The sequence below is a fragment of the Pristiophorus japonicus genome, chromosome 10 (genome assembly GCF_044704955.1).
Source record: "Pristiophorus japonicus isolate sPriJap1 chromosome 10, sPriJap1.hap1, whole genome shotgun sequence".
In the NCBI taxonomy this organism is placed as follows: Eukaryota; Metazoa; Chordata; class Chondrichthyes; family Pristiophoridae; genus Pristiophorus; species Pristiophorus japonicus.
In genome coordinates, this window is record NC_091986.1 from 152,119,898 (window position 1) to 152,136,746 (window position 16,849).

At 44.6% G+C, this 16,849-nt stretch overlaps 1 protein-coding gene across 1 annotated transcript in view; it reads right to left on the minus strand.

The window, feature by feature from the left end:
• Positions 1-16,849, minus strand: part of LOC139274829 (rho GTPase-activating protein 20-like) — a 165,820-nt gene that overhangs the window by 99,212 nt on the left and 49,759 nt on the right. The gene's annotated exons all lie outside the window — the stretch shown is intronic.

A 16,849-nucleotide genomic window follows, 5' to 3' on the forward strand; every position in this document is an offset into this window, starting at 1 on the left:
ATTGTTTAAGGTCTCAAACCATTTCCACATTTCCTATTATTAAATCCCCCTTCTCATCTTCTTAGGGACCAACATTTACTTTAATCACTCTATCCGTTTTATATATCTGTAAAAGCTTTTACTATCCGTTTTTATGTTTTGCGCAAGTTTACCTTCGTAATCTATCTTTCCTTTCTTTATTGCTTTCTTAGTCATTCTTTGCTGTCGTTTAAAATTTTCCCAATCTTCTATTTTCCCACTAACCTTGGCCACCTTATATGCATTGGTTTTTAATTTGATACTCTCCTTTATTTCCTTGGTTATCCACGGCTGGTTATCCCTTCTCTTATTGCCCTTCTTTTTCACTGGAATATATTTTTGTTGAGCACTATGAAAGAGTGCTGACCTATCCCTGCAAACTGAGCAGGCTACTGTTATTTTATGTATTTTTTACTCTATACTGAAAAATAACTGGAAGTTCTGGACTCGCTAACTCCTTTAAGGGGACTTAGTCCATGAGTTCTGCTCAGCATTTTTATTATCTATCACAATTCCATTTTTGTACGGCACTATTTTGGGAAAGAAAATATGAATAACACACATCTGTTTCACAGAAGCAAAAAAAAATGTTAAAGGATTAATAAAATTTAAACTGTATCAGAAATTACATACAGCATTTAAAAGGCATATTCGAAACATAAAGGTTAACAAAAAATTCCTTATCAAAGTAAAGTTTACAAAAATATCATAAGCAGAACAATTTTTAAATTATGAATAGTTTAATCTGTATTGAGTTTAATGAAGAGCAGACAAGAAGAAATTTTGCCATTTACTCTCACAGAGACAGTTACATGGGTACGTTTTAGGACAAGTTCATCTCAGCTTCCTGGTATGTGTGCTGTTTATGTCACTTCCATAGGAGCTTCCTTTTATCCTCCCTGTAACTTGTGTGAAATCTCGAGAAAACACTACAACTGTGCTCCGCCGATGGTTCATAATCCACCCTATGTGACTCTCTAAGCCATACAGACCAGCAAGGCTCCAGGTTTCATCCCTGTTTTGGGCTAAGCTAGCTGATCTTTACCAGGACAATGGTGGAGGCAGTGCCAGTGGCCTCAGCGGCTCTGGGGTAAGAAGAGAGACAAAACAGAGGCATCAGGATTCCCGCTTTGGATTGTGATTCAATGCTCCTGCTGGAAGGTACATGCATGTGGATGTCAAGACCTAGGTCTCTTGCTCCTATGGTTGAAAAGTCTGCTGGCACCCACTGCCTGGGCACACACATGAAGAATGGCCACTCGAATAAAGTACCAAAGAGCATACATGGAATGGTTGCCCAGCAAGGTTAACTAGTCAGTAGTAATGTTTTCTAGAGTTCTGATGAAAGGTCATCGACTTGAAATGATAGCTCTGTTTCTCGCTCCACAGATGCTGCCTTACCTGCTGAGTATTTCCAGCATTTTCTGTTTTTAATTCGGATTTCCAGCATCTGCAGCATTTTGCTTTTGTTTTATGGTTAATTAGCTTCGCGAGTTGAGGAAAGGATCTGGGAAGGTAAAAAACAACGCTCTTGTGAACGTGTCACTGCGCTTTATTTAGTCGGTATGCATGAGTAATGAATTCTCCTTTAATATCCAGCACAAAGAATCTGTTGACTAAACCATTGTAACTTTTAAATGATGTATAATAACTTCAATAATTGATTGATTCAACCTTGAAACCATTCTTCTGTCAGATAAGCTTACATTTGGTCACTGTCTGGCATGATTTGCTGCGACTTTGCCTTAGCGTGTATGTAGGAGGTCATCATCATAGGCAGTCCCTCGGAATCGAGGAAGACTTGTTCCCACACTCAATATGAGTCCTTAGGTGGCTGAACAGTCCAATACGAGAACCACAATCCCTGTCACAGGTAGGACAGATAGTCGTTGAGGGAAGGTGGGTGGGACAGGTTTGCCGCACGCTCTTTCTGCCGCCTGCGCTTGATTTCTGCATGCTCTCGGCGACGATACTCGAGGAGCTCAGCGCCCTCCCGGATGCACTTCCTCCACTTAGGGCGGTCTTTGGACAGGGACTCCCAGGTGTCAGTGGGGATGTTGCATTTTATCAGGGAGGCTTTGAGGGTGTCCTTGTAACGTTTTCTCTGCCCACCTTTGGCTCGTTTGCCATGAAGGAGTTCCGAGTAGAGCGCTTGCTTTGGGAGTCTCGTGTCTGGCATGCGGACAATGTGGCCTGGCCAGTGGAGCTGATCAAGTGTGTTCAGTGCTTCAATGCTAGGGATGTTGGCCTGGTCGAGGACACTAATGTTGGTGCTTCTGTCCTCCCAGGGATTTGTAGGATCTTGCGGAGACATTGTTGGTGGTATCTCTCCAGTGACTTGAGGTGTCTACTGTACATGGTCCATGTCTCTGAGCCATACAGGAGGCCGGGTATTACTACAGCCCTGTAGACCATGAGCTTAGTGGCAGTTTTGAGGGCCTGGTCTTCAAACACTCTTTTTCTCAGGCGGCCGAAGGCTGCACTGGCGCACTGGAGGCAGTGTTGAATCTCGTCGTCAATGTCTGCTCTTGTTGATAAGAGGCTCTCAAGGTATGGGAAATGATCCACATTGTCCAGGGCCATGCCGTGGATCTTGATGATTGGGGGGCAGTGCTGTGCAGCGAGGACAGGCTGATGGAGGACCTTTGTCTTATGGACGTTTAGCGTACGGCCTATGCTTTCGTACGCCTTAATAAATACGTCGACTATGTCCTGGAGTTCAGCCTCTGTATGTGCACAGACACAGGCGTCATCCGCGTACTGTAGCTCGACGACAGAGGTTGGAGTGGTCTTGGATCTGGCCTGGGGACGGCGACGGTTGAGCAGCTTCCCACTGGTTCTGTAGTTTAGTTCCACTCCAGCTTGTTGATTGTGAGGTGAAGCACGGCAGCGAGGAAGACTGATAAGAGGGTTGGGGCAATGATGCAGCCCTGTTTGACCCCGGTCCAGACTTGGATTGGGTCTGTGATGGATCCGTTGGTTAGGATCACGGCCTGCATGTCGTCGTGGAGCAGGTGGAGGATGGTGACAAACCTTTTGGGGCATCCGAAATGGAGGAGGACGCTCCATAGACCCTCGTGGTTGACAGTGTCAAAGACCTTTGTAAGGTCGAAGAAGGCCATGTATAAGGGCTGGCGCTGCTCCATGCATTTTTCCTGCAGCTGTTGCGCTGCAAAAATCATGTCTGTTGTGCCCCATAAGGGATGAAATCTGCACTGCGACTCTGGGAGGAGCTCCTCGGGCACAGGGAGAAGACGGTTGAGGAGGACTCTAGCGACAACTTTCCCAGTGGCTGATAGCAGGGAGATTCCCCTGTAGTTGCCGCAGTTGGACTTGTCCCCTTTTTTAAAGATGGTCACGATCACTGCATCTCGGAGATCTCCCGGCATGCTCTCCTCCCTCCAGATGAGAGAGATGAGGTCATGTATTCGCGCCAACAGTGCCTCTCCACCATACTTCAGTGCCTCAGCAGGGATTTCATTCGCTCCCGTAGCCTAGTTGTTCTTAAGCTGTCTATGGCTTTTTGTACCTCGTGCAGTGCTGGGGTCTTACGGATGTGATGGCGGGTCGCATGCTGCGGGATGGAGTCGAGAACACTCGAGTCAAAGGCAGATTCTCGATTGAGGAGATCTTTGAGATGCTCCTTCCAGCGGGCCCTGACTGCCTCGGTGTCCTTGATGAGTGTTTCCCCGTTCTAGACCAGCAGTGGGGTGGGCCTTGGGTGTTTGGGCCGTAGGTGGCCTTGACTGTGGTGAAGAATCCTCGCACATCATGGCTGTCGGCCAGCTGCTGTATCTCCTGTGCTTTCTCCATCCACCACCTGTTTTTTAGGTCCTGGGTTTTTTGTTGGACCTCAGCCTTAAGCCTGCAATGCTTCTTTGCTGCTCCCGAGTTGGGTTGTTGTTTAAGGCTCAAAAATGCACTGCACTTGCGATCTATTAGCTCTTGGATCTCCTGGTCATTCTCATCAAATCAATCCTGGTGTGCACAAAGTGTTCCATTGACTGAGAAAGATAACACAGATCAGAGATTCGAATGAGTATTGAGGGTTGAAACAAACCAAAGAAAGGAGAGGGATAGCTGAACCTGTAGTTCTCATATTTCAAGCTCTCTACTTGGAATAACAAAACACCCATATTTCACACATAATCAGGTTTATTCAGAATAGAATATCCTGTTTTATTGCTGTGTCTCTGAGTACCTCTCCCAGCCTGTCGAGATACACTATCATTCCTAGCTCTTCAGTGAGAGAGATTCACAGAATATGGGTGAGAGGCAGGACTATCCCAATCTTCTCCACACACCAAAACTGGGCTAATCCCTATAATGAAAAGAAACCAGTTTCAGAATACAAGGTATGCTGGAATACCACTATTTCCCAGCAATTCCCTGAATCCCTCTTTCTGTGAGCAGCACAGCAGGAGGGAGTAGAGAAGATTGGCACAAATCAGAAGCCCAGGAAGGGACTCACTGGCTCATCTTACAGACAGGGCGACAAAATACAGAGGCACATCAGGAGGCTGGAATAAGGGACTGAGATAAAAAACAGGCTAGATAGTTTGCAGGCACACTGTGTAGAAAGCACATGGAGAAGACAGGAAGTGGGACTAAAGGCACGAGGAGACGCATTAGAGATATGACACACAAGGAGAGATCAAGAAGACGTATGAGTAACTCAAACTAATCACTTCAGATGCAGGAGGGATTCAGGGAGGGAAATTATTTTCCCGAATGAATTAAAGAGGAACATTCTTACGATTTTTTTATTTCAAATTTTGTGAAGGAAAAACGGAATTTCTTTGGTACAAACTTATTTCTACCAAGAATTGGAGTAAAACTTTAAAAATTAATTTCATGCAGGACATTTACAATAGTGGAACATAGGAACATAGGAACTGGAGTAGGCCATTTAGCCCCTCAATGAGATCATGCCATTCAATAAGATCATGGCTGATCTGTGACCAAACTCCATATACCCTGCTTTTGCCCCATACCTTTGGTTATCAAAAATCTATCAATCTCAGATTTTAAATTAACAATTGATCTATTGCTGTTTGCGGAAGAGAGTTCCAAACTTCTATCACCCTTTCATTCTCATCAAATCGGGGTAGTCTGGAGGAGGAATTCATAGAATGCATAAGGGATTGTTTCTTAGAACAGTATGTTACAGAACCTACAAGGGAGCAAGCTATCTTAGATCTGGTCCTGTGTAATGAGACAGGAATAATAAAAGATCTCCTAGTAAAAGATCCTCTCGGAATGAGTGATCACAGTATGGTTGAATTTGTAATACAGATTGAGGGTGAGGAAGTAGTGTCTCAAACGAGCGTACTATGCTTAAACAAAGGGGCAGAGTTGGCTAAAGTAGACTGGAAACACAGACTAAACGGTGGCACAATTGAGGAACAGTGGAGGACTTTTAAGGAGCTCTTTCATAGTGCTCAACAAAAATATATTCCAATGAAAAAGAAGGGCGGTAAGAGAAGGGATAACCAGCCGTGGATAACCAAGGAAATAAAGGAGAGTATCAAATTAAAAACCAATGCGTATAAGGTGGCCAAGGTTAGTGGGAAACTAGAAGATTGGGAAAATTTTAAACGACAGCAAAGAATGACTAAGAAAGCAATGAAGAAAGGAAAGATAGATTACGAAGGTAAACTTGCGCAAAACATAAAAACAGATAGTAAAAGCTTTTACAGATATATAAAACGGAAAAGAGTGACTAAAGTAAATGTTGGTCCCTTAGAAGATGAGAAGGGGGATTTAATAATGGGAAATGTGGAAATGGCTGAGACCTTAAACAATTATTTTGCTTCGGTCTTCACAGTGGAAGACATAGAAACCATGCCAGAAATTGCTGGTCACAGGAATGTGGGAAGGGAGGACCTTGAGACAATCACTATCACTAGCGGTGTAGTGCTGGACAGGCTAATGGGACTCAAGGTAGACAAGTCCCTTGGTCCTGATGAAATGCATCCCAGGGTATTAAAAGAGATGGCAGAAGTTATAGCAGATGCATTCGTTATAATCTGCCAAAATTCTCTGGACTCTGGGGAGGTACCAGCGGATTGGAAAGCAGCGAATGTAACGCCTCTGTTTAAAAAAGGGGGCAGACAAAAGGCAGGTAACTATAGGCCGGTTAGTTTAACATCTGTAGTGGGGAAAATGCTTGAAACTATCGTTAAGGAAGAAATAGCAGGACATCTAGATAGGAATAGTGCAATCAAGCAGACGCAGCATGGATTCATGAAGGGAAAATCATGTTTAACTAATTTACTGGAATTCTTTGAGGATATAACGAGCATGGTGGATAGAGGTGTACCGATGGATGTGGTGTATTTAGATTTTCAAAAGGCATTCAATAAGGTGCCACACAAAAGGTTACTGCAGAAGATAAAGGTATGCGGAGTCAGTGGAAATGTATTAGCATGGATAGAGAATTGGCTGGCGAACAGAAAGCAGAGAGTCGGGATAAATGGGTCATTTTCGGGTTGGAAATCGGTGGTTAGTGGTGTGCCACAGGGATCGGTGCTGGGACCACAACTGTTTACAATATACATAGATGACGTGGAAGAGGGGGCAGAGTGTAGTGTAACAAAATTTGCAGATGACACAAACATTAGTGGGAAAGCGGGTTGTGTAGAGGACACAGAGAGGCTGCAAAGAGATTTAGATAGGTTAAGCGAATGGGCTAAGGTTTGGCAGATGGAATACAATGTCGGAAAGTGTGAGGTCATCCACCTTGGGAAAAAAAACAGTAAAAGGGAATATTATTTGAATGGGGAGAAATTACAACATGCTGCCGTGCAGAGGGACCTGGGGGTCCTTGTGCATGATTCCCAAAAAGTTAGTTTGCAGGTGCAACAGGTAATCAGGAAGGCGAATGGAATGTTGGCCTTCATTGCGAGAGGGATGGAGTACAAAAGCAGGGAGGTCCTTCTGCAACTGTATAGGGTATTGGTGAGGCCGCACCTGGAGTACTGCGTGCAGTTTTGGTCACCTTACTTAAGGAAGGATATACTAGCTTTGGAGGGGGTACAGAGATGATTCACGAGGCTGATTCTGGAGATGAGGGGGTTACCTTATGATAGATTGAGTATACTGGGTCTTTACTCGTTGGAGTTCAGAAGGATGAGGGGTGATCTTATAGAAACATTTAAAATAATGAAAAGGATAGACAAGATAGAGGCAGAGGGGTTGTTCCCACTGGTCGGGGAGACTAGAACTAGGGGGCACAGCCTCAAAATACGGGGGAGCCAATTCAAAACCGAGTTGAGAAGGAATTTCTTCTCCCAGAGGGTTGTGAATCTGTGGAATTCTCTGCCCAAGGAAGCAGTTGAGGCTGGCTCATTGAATGTATTCAAATCACAGACAGATAGATTTTTAACCAATCAGGGAATTAAGGGTTATGGGGAGCGGGCGGGTAAGTGGAGCTGAGTCCACGGCCAGATCAGCCATGATCTTATTGAATGGCGGAGCAGGCTTGAGGGGCTAGATGGCCTACTCCTGTTCCTAATTCTTATGTTCTTATGTTTGTGTGTAGAAGTGTTTCTGAACTTCATTCCTGAAAGGCCTGGCTCTAATTTTTAGATTATGCTCCCTAGAGAACAAAGAATTATATCTGATTTGGAGCCAGCCACCAGAACTGGGAAAGCAATGTGCCAACCAAGTGCACCATGCAGTCCAACCACTTCCAGATAACAGCAAAGCAAAGCATAAAACTACCCACCAATCAGCACTAATTGGTACTGAATTAGCGAGTGTTCAGAATGGAAAAGTCACAGTGATGTTGAAAGGGATGATTTTCTGAGATTATGATTGAAAATCATCATCATTACAGTCAATCCCTCTTGCTTCCACGAGTTCACAGGTGTTTCGATGAAGGACCCGATGTTCCAATCTTGAACTCCAATTGAGGGGCTGGAAGATGCCTGTGCGTGAATTTTTTTAACATTTGGTGACCGTTGCACACCAGCCACCACACGGGCTTGGCAGAGCTAGATCTTGGTCCAGTGGCACTATGATAGTTAACATTTTGGCTCACATTTCTATAATGCAGCAGTACAAATTAAAGTGGATATCATGCCTTGGGAGTGTATGTAGCAATACAAATTAAAAGTGTTGCCCCAATGGACGAAGACTTAAGACAAAACTGATGGCAAAGGGGTCAATAAATATTGAATATTTTTAAAGTTCAAACTGAATCAATCTGTCTTTTTACAGAGAGGCTGTCACACTAATCAGTTCTCCCCTTCATGCACTGAGCAGTACAGCTCTCCCAAGAGTTATCCATGACACATTTAGAGAAATCACTTGTAGAAATAATTACCAACAAGTTCCCTGGCACGAGAGCTGACAATAAGCTGTCGGAGCAGTATTCTGTCTGTTGCCCCTAAGGGCCACAGTTCATAGTAGGAGTCTTGTTTGAGGGTCACTCGCCAGAATACTTCAACATATTGCACCACAAGTGATGGGATACAGGTGCCACTAAATTAACAATCTCACTCAAAGAGGCCACAAGTGTCAGACTTGAAAAAAAATCACACCAGTGCAATAGGGGACGTTCTTCTGAAATGGGCATATTGTTTGAACTCAGTAACCTGCTCAATGACAACACTGGGTGCCTGCAATGGATAGTGTACCATTCCCCAGTGCTAACATCCCATGAACTGAAAACAAATTCATGTTTTTAAAAATTCTTAAAAAATGAAAACAAGCAAATATGAACCGTCACAAAAATTTCAAACAAAAGGAGTGCCAACATAATTTTTAATATGAAATGTTGCAAACCTCAATGAAAACACGTAGATACCTATTGTATTGTGATATCAAAAACTCAATTGATTGATTGATTGATTCCCGGGATGGCAGGACTGACATATGAGGAGAGACTGGATCAACTGGGCTTGTATTCACTGGAGTTTAGAAGAATGAGAGGGGATCTCATAGAAACATATAAAATTCTGACAGGATTGGACACGTTGGAGGCAGGAAGAATGTTCCCGATGTTGGGGAGTTCCAGAACCAGGGGTCACAGTCTAAGAATAAGGGGTAAGCCATTTAGGGCCGAGCTGAGGAGAAACCTCTTCACTCAGAGAGTGATTAACCTGTGGAATTCTCTACCGCAGAAAGTTGTTGAGGCCAGTTTATTAGATATATTCAAAAGGGAGTTAGATATGGCCCTTATGGCCAAAGGGATCAAGGGGTATGGAGAGAAAGCCAGAAAGAGGTACTGGGGTTGAATGATCAGCCATGATCTTATTGAATGGCGGTACAGGCTCGAAGGGCCGAATGGCCTGCTCCTGCACTTAATTTTTATGTTTCTATGTTTCAATCTGTACACATATATAGGCAGCAATATCATACACAGACAAAAAAGAAAACCACTTAACTATTTCATGATTTTCTGTCACTTGTCACATTTGCTACTATTTTCTCATCAGCATCGTCATCATCATAGGCAGTCCCTCAAAATCGAGGAAGACTTGCTTCCACTCCAAAAATGAGTTCTCAGGTGACTGTACAGTCCAATACGGGAATTACAGTCTCTATCACAGGTGGGACAAACGGTCGTTGAAGGAACGGGTGGATGGGGAGTCTGGCTTCCCGCACGTTCCTTCCGCTGCCTGCGCTTGTCCTCCGCATGCTTTCAGCGACGTGACTCATGGTGCTCAGTGCCCCCCCCCAGATGCTCTTCTTTGACTTAGAGCGGTCTTGGGCCAGGGATTCCCAGATGTCGGTGGGGATGTTGCACTTTATCAAGGAGGCTTTGAGGATGTCCTTGAAACGTTTCCCCTGCTTACCTGTGGCTCGCCTGCCGTGTAGGAGTTCCGAATAGAGCGCTTGCTTTGGGAGTCTCGTGTCAGGCATGCGGACAATGTGGCCCGCCCAATGGAGCTGGTCGAATGTGGTCAGTGCTTCGATGCTGGGGATGTTGGCCTGATCGAGAACACTGACGTTGGTGCATCTATCCTCCCAGTAGGTCTGTGCCCATTCAGAGGCTGAACTCCAAGCCATCGTCAACACCGTCACTGAGGCGTACGAAAGCATGGGCCTTACACTAAACATCTGTAAAACAAAAGTCCTCCACCAACCTGACCCCACTACACTGCACTACCCCCACCGGTTATCAAAAATTCATGGCGCGGCCTTGGACAACGTGGACCATTTTCTATACCTCGGGAGCCTACTATCAGCAAGGGCAGACATCAACAACGAGATTCTGCACCACCTCCAGTGCGCCAGTGCAGCCTTCGGTCGCCTGAGGAAGAGAGTGTTTGAAGACCAGGACCTCAAATCTGGCACCAAGTTTATGGTGTTCAGGGCTGTTGTTATGTATGTTAACTGGGTTTTGCCTGCCACCGGAGGGCGCAACTGTTGGAGTCCTAATGGTCACTGGCAGATAGCTGCAAGCCGTGTATATAATGTTGGCAGCCATGTTGAATCCTCATTTTGAGAATAAATAAACTGGAGTAAGGTCATGCCCCACTAGCTCACCGTACTTAGCCTCGTGGAGTTATTCAATACTTAACAGCTATAATGATTCCCACCCTCCTATATGGCTCAGAGACATGGGCCATATACAGTAGACTCCTCAAAGCGCTGGAGAAATACCACTAACGCTGCCTCCGCAGGATCCTACAAATCCATTGGAGACTTTCTATCTCGTAGATGTCCGCTTGACTCAAGTTGGTAGCACTCTCACCTCTTATCAAGTGTGGGCTCAAGTTCCATTATGGACTAGAGCATGTAGCTTAGGCTGACACTTTAGTGCTGTACTGAGAGAGTGTTTCATTATTGGAGGTTATGTCTTTCAGATGAAACATTGAACCGAGACACTGATTTCCTGCTCACGTGGATATAAATGAGCCAAAAAATTGCAAGTGCTAGAAATCTGAAGCAGAAATTGTTGGAAACACTCAGCAGGTCTGCATCTATGGAGAGAGCACCATGTGGCCAGCCCAAGAGAAGTCAATATTTCAAGTAGAACCCTTCAACAGAACTAGAAAAATTAAAGATGAACAGCAGTTAAAAACAAACAGAACCAAAAGCAGGGAGGAAAAAACACACAGACACACATACACAAGAGGAAGTATGTGTAGAAAATAAAATGTTCTAAGTTTCCCCGTTGGATTTCTTCATTTTGGCGTGGCCTAACCTGACCTTTAATTTTGGGGGTGGAGCCTTGATCTGCGTCAAAAAGATTGGGCTGCCATGGTAACCAGGGACACAATGCGAGCTGAGGCTGCAAAGCTCTCTCTCTCTTGTGTGTGTGTGAACCAGGGACTGAGAATGGGATCGGACAGCCTTCGGGCGGGGTTGGAGCTAAGTTGCTGCTGTGTGTTTTTCAATTCTTTCACTGTGTCCAGGCATCTGTTGCGCTGATTTCCTTAACTATAGGGAAGGTTTTTCTGGAGAGGCCACATATGCTGGCCTAAGCAGAACTGGAGTAACTTTCAGCTGGCCAAACTGCCCTAAATGGCCAGAAGTGGAGTAGGTAGCTGGTCAGGCCTCCTTTGGCTGAAAAAAAAACTGACCGAAAAAAATCGTTACTGAGTTACACTGGTGCAAATTGATTAGGTAAACTGTGGTTTTTCAACTTCGGCCAAAAAGAGCAGCCTGCTCCAAACAAACGGCGCAAATCGCTGGGGAGAATTGAGCCCTCTGACCCTGCTGCATTTGCTCTGATGGTGTCACCTTCCACACCAAGCTTCTGAAATGTCCTTTTTCTTCAGCCAAGGATTTCTCTCCGCCGTGGTAGACACGATCTGTGCCATTTCCGGTGCTTCTGAACCCCCCCCTCCCCCTCCCCAAAACCGTGATAGTGTCCCCCTTGTCCTCACAATCCACCCCACCAGCGTCAGCATTTGCCAGATCATCTTCTGATATCTCTGCTCTCTTCAACATAATCCCACCACCAAACGCATCGTCTACTCCCTTCCCCTTTCTGCTTTACAAAGGGACCGTTCCTTCCACAACTCCTTGGTTTAATCTTTCACCATCCCCACCCTGACACCCTGACATCTTCTCGTGTAAAGGCAAAAGATGGAACACTTGTCTATTCACCTCCTCCCAAACCACTATTTAGGGCCGCAAACTCCTTCCATGTGAGACAGCAATTTACTTGTCAGTCCTTCCAATCAAGTGTACTGTACCTGCTGCTCACAGTGTGGTCTCCTCTACAGTGAAGAGACCGAACGCAGAGGTCATCATTTGTCAAACACCTCTGTTCTGTCCCCAAGCTTCATCGCATGCCACTTCAATTCCCCATCCCACTCTGACCTCTCTGTCTTTGGCCTTCTACACTGTTCCAATGAAGCTTAATGAAAGCTTGAGTAATAGCATGCTATCTTTCCATTAGGCGCATTGCCAACATATGACCATAACAATGACTTTAATCACTTCAGAACTTTACTACAGCGCCCACTCTCTTTATGTCAGGAGATGCTGATGGGATGGCGTGTTGGCGTTTCGAGTAGGGAGGTGGGGGGGGCGGGGGAGTGTGAGGAGGGCTGAAGTTTAGGGAGGGGATCCTCCTTCGGAATGCCATGCAGGTGCAGCAGTCTGCACCCTTAGTGTTGACCTGCTTTCTTCTTCTCAGGCTGCTAGTTCCTGCTTCACTTTCCCAGCTCTCCCTGTTTCCATTTCAGACCTGGCTTATCCCCCACTGCTTCAGCCCATTACATGCTTTCTGTGTTCCTTAAATGTTTTACATTTATTTTATTATGCTTCTTCATATCATCTCATTGGCAGATGAAGTATAATGTGGGAAAATGTGAGGTTATCCACTTTGGCAGAAATAATAGAAAAGCAAATTATAATTTAAATGGAGAAAAATTGCAAAGTGCTGCAGTACAGAGGGACCTGGGGGTCCTTGTGCATGAAACACAAAACGTTAGTATGCAGGTACAGCAAGTAATCAGGAAGGCAAATGGAATGTTGGCCTTTATTGCCAGGGGGATAGAGTATAAAAGCTGAGCTGTCCTGCTACAACTGTACAGGGTATTGGTGAGGCCACATCTAGAGTACTGCGTATAGTTTTGGTCTCTGTATTTAAGGAAGGATATACTTGCATTGGAGGCTGTTCAGAGAAGGTTCATTAGGTTGATTCCGGAGATGAGGGGTTTGACCTTTGAGGATAGGTTGAGTAGGTTGGGCCTTTACATATTGGAGTTCAGAAGAATGAGAGGTGATCTTATTGAAACTTATAAGATAATGAGGGGGCTCGACAAGGTGGATCCAGAGAGGATATTTCCACTCATAGTGGGAACTAAAACTAGGGGACATACTCTTAGAATAAGAGGCCGCCCATTTAAAACTGAGATGAAGAGAAATTTCTTCTCTCAGAGGGTTGTAAATCTATGGAATTCTCTGCCCCAGAGAGCTGTGGAGGCTGGGTCATTGAATATATTTAAGGTGGAGATTGATAGATTTTTGAGCAATGAGGGAGTAAAGGGTTATGGAGAGAGGGCAGGAAAGTGGAGCTGAGTCAATGATCAGATCAGCCATGATCTTATTGAATGGCGGAGCAGGCTCAACAGGCCAAATGGCCTACTCCTGCTTGTATTTCTTATGTTCTTATCTCATGTTACTATCACTTTAGTCATTTAGTTATCTCCTTTTAAGTACTTTACAGGCCATTCTATTTTCTTGCATGTGTGGTGTGTGGGCTGTGTGGGGTGTGTATGGTGCGTATGTGTGTTTTACCCTCCCCCTTCCTTTTGTTCTTGTCCTTTTAAAATGCTGTTCACCATTGTTTTCCAGCTCTGGTAAAGGGTTGCACCTGAAACAATAACATGTCTTTTTTCTTGACATATGCTGATTCACCAGGTGAGTGGTTCAGCATTTTCTGGATGTAAAAGATCCCATGAACTGCAGGGAGTTGTCCCAGTGTCCTGGCCAACATTCCTGCTTTAACCAACACCATAAGAACAAATTATAGAAACATAGAAATGTAGAAATATATAGAAAGCGCAGAAGGAGGCCATTCTGCCCATCGTGTCCACGCCGGCCGACAAAGAGCCACACGGTCCCTGGTCAGCAATCCTAAAGGTTACATATAAACCTGTGAACAATGACGGAAAGGCAAAGAACACCCAGCCCAACCAGTCCGCCTCACACAACTGCGACACCCCTTATACTAAAACATTCTACACTCCACCCCAACCGGAGCCATGTGATCTCCTGGGAGAGGCAAGAACCAGATAAAAACCCAGGTCAATTTAGGGAGAAAAAAATCTAGGAAAATTCCTCTCCGACCCATCCAGGCGATTGAAATTAGTCCAGGAGATCACCCTGGCCGTATTCGATTCCCTGCAGTACTTACCATTATATCTGCGCTGTCCAACAAAAGGTCATCCGGTCTAATCCCAATTACCAGCTCTAGGTCCGTAACCCTACAGGTTACTGCACTTTAAGTGCCCATCCAACCATCTCTTAAAAGTGGTGAGGGTTTCTGCATCCACCACTCTTCCAGGCAATGAGCTCCAGATCCCTACAACCCTCTGCGTAAAGAAGCCCCCCCCTCAAATCCACTCTAAACCTTCCACCAATGGAAATAGACGCTTACTATCCACTATGTCCAGGCTCCTCAATATTTTGTAAACATCAATGAGGTCTCCTCTCAAACTCCTCTGTTCCAATGAGAACAAACCCAGCCTATCCAATCGGTCCTCATAACTAAGATTCTCCATTCCAGGTAGTATCCTAGTAAATCTCCTCTGCACCCTCTTTAGTGCAATCACGTCCTTCCTATAATTCGGTGATCAGAACTGCACGCAATACTCCAGCTATGCCCTAACCAAAGTATTATACAATTTAAGTATCACCTCCCTGCTCTTATATTCTATGCCTCGGCCAATAAAGACAAACATTCCATTTGCCTTCTTAACCACCTTATCCACCTGGCCTGTTAATTTCAGGGATCTGTGGACAAGCACTCCAAGGTCCCTTTGTTCATCTACACTATTAAGTGGCCTTCCGCTTAATGTGTATACCCTTTCCTTATTAGCTCTCCCAAAGTGCATCACTTCACACTTCTCTGAAATAAATTCCATTTGCCACTGTTCTGCCCACCTGACTAGTAGATTGATATCCTCCTACAGCCCATGACTTTCCTCTTCATTATCAATCATACAGCCAATTTTAATGTCGTCTGCAAACTTCTTAATCACACTGCGAGTGGGAGTTGTGTACAGACCACCAAACAGTAGTAGTGAGGTTGGGGACAGCATCAAACAAGAAATTAGGGATGCATGCAATAAAGGTACAGCAGTTATGATGGGCGACTTTAATCTACATATAGATTGGGCTAACCAAACTGGAAGTAATACGGTGGAGGAGTGTTTCCTGGAGTGCATTAGGGATGGTTTTCTAGACCAATATGTCGAGGAACCAACTAGAGGGCTGGCCATCTTAGACTGGGTGGTGTGTAATGAGAAAGGACTAATTAGCAATCTTGTTCTGCGAGGCCCCTTGGGGAAGAGTGACCATAATATGGTAAAATTCTTTATTAATATGGAGAGTGACACTGTTAATTCAGAGACTAGGGTTTTGAACTTAAGGAAAGGTAACTTCGATGGTATGAGACGTGAATTGGCTAGAATAGACTGGCAAATGATACTTAAAGGGTTGGCGGTGGATGGGCAATGGCAAACATTTAAAGATCACATGGATGAACTTCAACAATTGTACATCTCTGTCTGGAGTAAAAATAAAGCGGGGAAGGTGGCTCAACCGTGGCAAACAAGGGAAATTAAGGATAATGTTAAATCCAAGGAAGAGGCATATAAATTGGCCAGAAAAAGCAGCAAACCTGAGAACTGGGAGAAATTTAGAATTCAGCAGAGGAGGACAAAGGGTTTAATTAGGAGGGGGAAAATAGAGTATGAGAGGAATCTTGCCAGGAACATAAAAACTGACTGCAAAAGCTTCTATAGATATGTGAAGGGAAAAAGATTAGTGAAGACAAACGTAGGTCCCTTGCAGTCAGATTCAGGTGAATTTATAATGGGGAACAATGAAATGGCAGACCAATTGAACAAATACTTTGGTTCTGTCTTCACGAAGGAAGACACAAATAACCTTCTGGAAATACTAGGGGACCGAGGGTCTAGTGAGAAGGAGGAACTGAAGGAAATCCTTATTAGGCAGGAAATTGTGTTAGGGAAATTGATGGGATTGAAGGCCGATAAATCCCTGGGGCCTGATAGGCTGCATCCCAGAGTAATTAAGGAAGTGGCTCTAGAAATAGTGGATGCATTGGTGATCATTTTCCAACAGTCTATCGACTTGGGATCAGTTCCTATGGACTGGAGGGTAGCTAATGTAACACCACTTTTTAAAAAGTGAAGGAGAGAGAAAACGGGGAATTATAGACCGGTTAGCCTGACATCAGTAGTGGGGAAAATGTTGGAATCAATTATTAAAGATGAAATAGCAGCACATTTGGAAAGCAGTGACAGGATCGGTCCAAGTCAGCATGGATTTATGAAAAGGAAATCATGCTTGACAAATCTTCTGGAATTTTTTGAGGATATAACTAGTAGAGTGGACAAGGGAGAACCAGTGGATGTGGTGTATTTGGACTTTCAAAAGGCTTTTGACAAGGTCCCACACAAGAGATTAATGTGCAAAATTAAAGCACACCAGGTATTGGGGGTAATGTACTGACATGGATAGAGAACTGGTTGGCAGACAGGAAGCAGAGAGTTGGGATAAATGGGTCCTTTTCAGAATGGCAGGCAGTGACTAGTGGGGTGCCGCAGTGCTCAGTGCTGGGACCCCAGATATTTACAATATACATTAATGATTTAGATGAAGGAATTGAGTG